The following is a 7,311-nucleotide window of genomic DNA, read 5'->3' on the forward strand; positions in this document are numbered from 1 at the left end:
ATTATATCTGACCCTAATCCAACTATATCTGACCCTAACCAAGCTATATCTGACCCTAACCCAACTATATCTCACCCTAACCCAATTATACCTGACCCCAACCCAACTATATCTGACCCCAACCCAACTATATCTGACCCTAAACCTAACCTGACCCTAAACATAACCAAACTATATCTGACCCTAACCCAACTATATCTGACCCTAACCCAACCATATCTGACCCTAAACATAACCCAATTATATCTGACCCTAAACCTAACCTGACCCTAAACATAACCAAACTATATCTGACCCTAACCCAACTATATCTGACCCTAACCCAACCATATCTGACCCTAAACATAACCCAATTATATCTGACCCTAAACCTAACCCAACTATACCTGACCAAGCTATATCTGACCAAAACCCAACTATATCTGACCCTAAACATAACCATATCTGACCCTAACCCAACTATTTCTGACCCTAACCCAACCATATCTGACGCTAACCCAACCATATCTGACCCTAACCCAACCATATCTGACCCTAACCCAACCATATCTGACCCTAACCCAACCATATCTGACCCTAACCCAACCATATCTGACCCTAACCCAACCATATCTGACCCTAACCCAACCATATCTGACCCTAACCCAACCATATCTGACCCTAACCCAACCATATCTGACGCTAACCCAACCATATCTGACCCTAACCCAACCATATCTGACCCTAACCCAACCATATCTGACCCTAACCCAACCATATCTGACCCTAACCCAACCATATCTGACCCTAACCCAACCATATCTGACCCTAACCCAACCATATCTGACACTAAACCTAACCCAACCATATCTGACCCTAACCCAACCATATCTGACCCTAACCCAACCATATCTGACCCAAATCCAACTATATCTGACCCTAACCCAACCATATCTGACCCAAATCCAACCATATCTGACCCTAACCCAACCATATCTGACCCTAACCCAACCATATCTGACGCTAACCCAACCATATCTGACCCTAACCCAACCATATCTGACCCTAACCCAACCATATCTGACCCTAACCCAACCATATCTGACCCTAACCCAACCATATCTGACCCTAACCCAACCATATCTGACGCTAACCCAACCATATCTGACCCTAACCCAACCACATCTGACCCTAACCCAACCATATCTGACCCTAACCCAACCATATCTGACCCTAACCCAACCATATCTGACACTAAACCTAACCCAACCATATCTGACCCTAACCCAACCATATCTGACCCTAACCCAACCATATCTGACCCAAATCCAACTATATCTGACCCTAACCCAACCATATCTGACCCAAATCCAACCATATCTGACCCTAACCCAACCATATCTGACCCTAACCCAACCATATCTGACCTAACCCAACCATATCTGACCCTAACCCAACCATATCTGACCCTAACCCAACCATATCTGACCCTAACCCAACCATATCTGACCTAACCCAACCATATCTGACCTAACCCAACCATATCTGACCCTAACCCAACCATATCTGACCCATATCCAACCATATCTGACCCAAATCCAACCATATCTGACCCTAACCCAACCATATCTGACCTAACCCAACCATATCTGACCTAACCCAACCATATCTGACCCTAACCCAACCATATCTGACCCATATCCAACCATATCTGACCCAAATCCAACCATATCTGACCCTAACCCAACCATATCTGACCCTAACCCAACCATATCTGACCTAACCCAACCATATCTGACCTAACCCAACCATATCTGACCCTAACCCAACCATATCTGACCCTAACCCAACCATATCTGACCCTAACCCAACCATATCTGACCTAACCCAACCATATCTGACCTAATCCAACCATATCTGACCCTAACCCAACCATATCTGACCCTAACCCAACCATATCTGACCTAACCCAACCATATCTGACCTAACCCAACCATATCTGACCCTAACCCAACCATATCTGACCCTAACCCAACCATATCTGACCCTAACCCAACCATATCTGACCTAACCCAACCATATCTGACCTAACCCAACCATATCTGACGCTAACCCAACCATATCTGACCCTAACCCAACCATATCTGACCCTAACCCAACCATATCTGACGCTAACCCAACCATATCTGACGCTAACCCAACCATATCTGACCCTAACCCAACCATATCTGACCCTAACCCAACCATATCTGACCCTAACCCAACCATATCTGACGCTAACCCAACCATATCTGACCCTAACCCAACCATATCTGACGCTAACCCAACCATATCTGACCCTAACCCAACCATATCTGACCCTAACCCAACCATATCTGACCCTAACCCAACCATATCTGACCCTAAACCAACCATATCTGACACTAACCCAACCATATCTGACCCTAACCCAACCATATCTGACCCTAACCCAACCATATCTGACACTAAACCAACCATATCTGACCCTAACCCAACCATATCTGACCCTAACCCAACCATATCTGACCCTAACCCAACCATATCTGACCCTAAACCAACCATATCTGACCCTAACCCAACCATATCTGACCCTAACCCAACCATATCTGACCCTAACCCAACCATATCTGACCCTAACCCAACCATATCTGACGCTAACCCAACCATATCTGACACTAAACCTAACCCAATTATTATTATTATTTATTTTTTAACCTTTATTTAACCAGGCAAGTCAGTTAAGAACAAATTCTTATTTTCAATGACGGCCTAGGAACAGTGGGTTAACTGCCTGTTCAGGGGCAGAACGACTGATTTGTACCTTGTCAGCTCAGGGATTTGAACATGAAACCTTTCGGTTACTAGTCCAACACTCTAACCACTAGGCTACCCTGCCGCCCCAACATAACCCAACTATATCGACCCCAAACCTAAACCAACTATATCTGACCCCAAATCTAACCCAACTATAACCCAACGATATCTGCTGAACACACAGGTGTGTTATACTGAATGTTCTAATGCAGTATCTCTCTTGATAATAAAACTGGAAAGAAAATACCCCTCGAAAAATTGATTTTAGGTTAATTTAGGTCAAGTAATACAATATTTATCCATATAGATTTTCCCTGACAGCTTCTATATACACTCCAGACTTATCTAAACTGGATCTAGAAGAATACTTTACTAATCCAGAGATGGAGAATGGTCTTCATCTCTACCAACCCCTCTGATACACCACACACACGCACGCACGCACGCACGCACGCACGCACGCACGCACGCACGCACGCACGCACGCACGCACGCACACACACACACACACACACACACACACACACACACACACACACACACACACACACACACACACACACACACACACACACACACACACACACACACACACACAATCGGTCTAAAGAGTGTGTGCCCTTAACTGTCAGCGTTGTACTTCAGTACGGCCAGGAAAGTGTCATGTCTCCACATCAGTGTGATGAGGGAAGTGACACATTACCACCATGTTTGCATAGAGATTCAGAGCAAACAGCCCTGGGCCCGTATCCACAAAGCCTCTCAGAGTAGGAGAGCTGATCTAAGATCAGTATCGCCTTTTAGATCCTAATGATTAAGGCGTTTTGTGGATATGGGCCCAGGGCTTCAAGTGTATCGGAGGGGTTGGGTACAGATGAGTGGAGTATCGCTTCCCAAAGCTGATGACATGCGAGACAGTCAGCTTAAGTGCCAAAAAAGTAAATGAGGCATTTGGTTGAGTTATCACTTTAAAGAGCCAGGAAGTGTAACGTTTCACTCTATGGCTGATTGCATATGACACAGGCTTGTTTTGTTGTAGGCTATTTTATGTATCCTCCTGAACTTTCCATCTGTTTTAAAATGCTGTTATTATTTTGAGAGCTCTGGTGAGATGGTGAACAGGCAAAGCGTCAATACAGGGCTAAGATTGAATCCTACTACACCGGCTCCGACGCTCGTCTTATGTGGCAGGGCTTGTAAACTATTACAGAGTATAAAGAGAAGCACAGCCGCGAGCTGCCCAGTGACACGAGCCTACCAAACGAGCTGAATCACTTCTATGATCGGTTCGAGGTAAACAACACTGAGGCATGCATGAGAGCATCAGCTGTTCCGGATGACTGTGTGATCACACTCTCCATAGCCGACGTGAGTAAGATCATTCAACAGGTTAACATACACAAGGCTGCGGGGCCAGACGGATTACCAGGACGTGTTCTCCGGGCATGTGCTGAACAACTGGCAGGTGTCTTTTCAACATGACCTTTTCAACATGTCCCTGATTGAGTCTGTAATACCAACATGTTTCAAGCAGACCACCGTTGTCCCTGTGCCCAAGAACACAAAGGCAACCTGCCTAAAGGACTACAGACCCGTAGCACTCACGTCCGTAGCCATGAAGTGCTTTGAAAGGCTGGTAATGGCTCACATCAACACCATTATCCCAGAAACCCTAGACCCACTCCAATTTGCATACCGCCCAAACAGATCCACAGATGATGCCATCTCTATTGCACTCCACACTGCCCTTTCCCACCTGGACAAAAGGAAAACTTATGTGAGAATGCTATTCATTGACTACAGCTCAGTGTTCACACCATAGTGCCCTAAAAGCTCATTCAATAAGCTAAGGATCCTGGGACTAAGCACCTCCCTCTGGAACTGGATCCTGGACTTCCTGACGGGCTGCCCCCAGGTGGTGAGGGTAGGTAGCAACACATCTGCCACGCCGATCCTCAACACTGGATCCCCACAGGGGTGCGTGCTCAGTCCCCTCCTGTACTCCCTGTTCACCCACGACTGTATAGCCAGGCACGACTCCAACATCATCATTAAGTTTGCAGATGACACAACAACGACGAGACAGCCTATAGGGAGGTGCCAGAATAACAACCTATCCCTCAACGTAACCAAGACTACGGAGATGATTGTGGACTACAGGAAAAGGAGGACCGAGTACGCCCCTATTCTCATCGACGGGGCTGTAGTGGAGCAGGTTGAGAGCTTCAAGTTCCTTGGTGTCCACATTACCAACAAACTAGAACGGTCCAAACACACCAAGACAGTCGTGAAGGGGGCACGACAAAACCTATTCCCCCTCAGGAAACTAAAAAGATTTGGCATGAGTCCTGAGATCCCCAAAAGCTTCTACAGCTGCAACATCGAGAGCATCCTGACTGGTTGCATCACTGCCTGGTACGGCAATTGCCTGGCCTCCGACTGCAAGTCACTACAGAGGGTAGTGCGTGCGGCCCAGTACATCACTGGGGCTAAGCTGCCTGCCATCCAGGACTTCTACACCAGGCGGTGTCAAAGACCCAGGTCATAGACTGTTCTCTCTACTGCCGCATGGCAAGCGGTACCGGAATGCCAAGTCTAGGACAAAAAGGCTTCTCAACAGTTTTTACCCCCAAGCCATAAGACTCCTGAACAGGTAATCAAATGGCTACCCAGACTATTTGCATTGTGTGTCTCCCCCAACCCCTCTTTTACGCTGCTGCTACTCTCTGTTTATCATATATGCACAGTCACTTTAACTATATATTCATGTACATATGTACATACTACCTCAATTAGCCCGACCAACCAGTGCTCCCACACATTGGCCAACCGGGCTAACTGCATTGTGTCCCGCCACCCACCATGAGCCAATCCCTCTTTTACGCTACTGATACTCTCTGTTCATCATATATGCACAGTCACTTTAACCATATCTACATGTACATACTACCTCAATCAGCCTGACTAACGGGTGTCTGTATGTAGCCTCTCTACAGCAAATAACTTCGCTATTGTTTTTACTGTTGTTTTTATTTCTTTAATAACCTATTGTTCAGCTATTACATGTTTTGCACCATTGGTTAGAGCCTGTAAGTAAATATTTCACTGTAAGGTCTACTACACCTGTTGTATTCAGCATTTCACTGTAAGGTCTACTACACCTGTTGTATTCAGCATTTCACTGTAAGGTCTACTACACCTGTTGTATTCAGCATTTCACTGTAAGGTCTACTACACCTGTTGTATTCAGCATTTCACTGTAAGGTCTACTACACCTGTTGTATTCAGCATTTCACTGTAAGGTCTACTACACCTGTTGTATTCAGCATTTCACTGTAAGGTCTACTACACCTGTTGTATTCAGCATTTCACTGTAAGGTCTACTACACCTGTTGTATTCAGCATTTCACTGTAAGGTCTACTACACCTGTTGTATTCAGCATTTCACTGTAAGGTCTACTACACCTGTTGTATTCAGCATTTCACCTGTTGTATTCAGCATTTCACTGTAAGGTCTACTACACCTGTTGTATTCAGCATTTCACTGTAAGGTCTACTACACCTGTTGTATTCAGCATTTCACTGTAAGGTCTACTACACCTGTTGTATTCAGCATTTCACTGTAAGGTCTACTACACCTGTTGTATTCAGCATTTCACTGTAAGGTCTACTACACCTGTTGTATTCAGCATTTCACTGTAAGGTCTACTACACCTGTTGTATTCAGCATTTCACTGTAAGGTCTACTACACCTGTTGTATTCAGCATTTCACTGTAAGGTCTACTACACCTGTTGTTTTCAGCATTTCACTGTAAGGTCTACTACACCTGTTGTTTTCAGCATTTCACTGTAAGGTCTACTACACCTGTTGTATTCAGCATTTCACTGTAAGGTCTACTACACCTGTTGTATTCAGCATTTCACTGTAAGGTCTACTACACCTGTTGTATTCAGCATTTCACTGTAAGGTCTACTACACCTGTTGTATTCAGCATTTCACCTGTTGTATTCAGCATTTCACTGTATGGTCTACTACACCTGTTGTATTCAGCATTTCACTGTAAGGTCTACTACACCTGTTGTATTCAGCATTTCACTGTAAGGTCTACTACACCTGTTGTATTCAGCATTTCACTGTAAGGTCTACTACACCTGTTGTATTCAGCATTTCACTGTAAGGTCTACTACACCTGTTGTATTCAGCATTTCACTGTAAGGTATACTACACCTGTTGTATTCAGCATTTCACTGTAAGGTCTACCTACACCTGTTGTATTCAGCATTTCACTGTAAGGTCTACTACACCTGTTGTATTCAGCATTTCACTGTAAGGTCTACTACACCTGTTGTATTCAGCATTTCATTGTAAGGTCTAAACCTGTTGTATTCAGCATTTCACTGTAAGGTCTACTACACCTGTTGTATTCAGCATTTCACTGTAAGGTCTACTACACCTGTTGTATTCAGCATTTCACTGTAAGGTCTACTACACCTGT

The sequence above is a fragment of the Oncorhynchus keta genome, unplaced genomic scaffold (genome assembly GCF_023373465.1).
Source record: "Oncorhynchus keta strain PuntledgeMale-10-30-2019 unplaced genomic scaffold, Oket_V2 Un_contig_131_pilon_pilon, whole genome shotgun sequence".
NCBI classification, from domain to species: domain Eukaryota; kingdom Metazoa; phylum Chordata; class Actinopteri; order Salmoniformes; family Salmonidae; genus Oncorhynchus; species Oncorhynchus keta.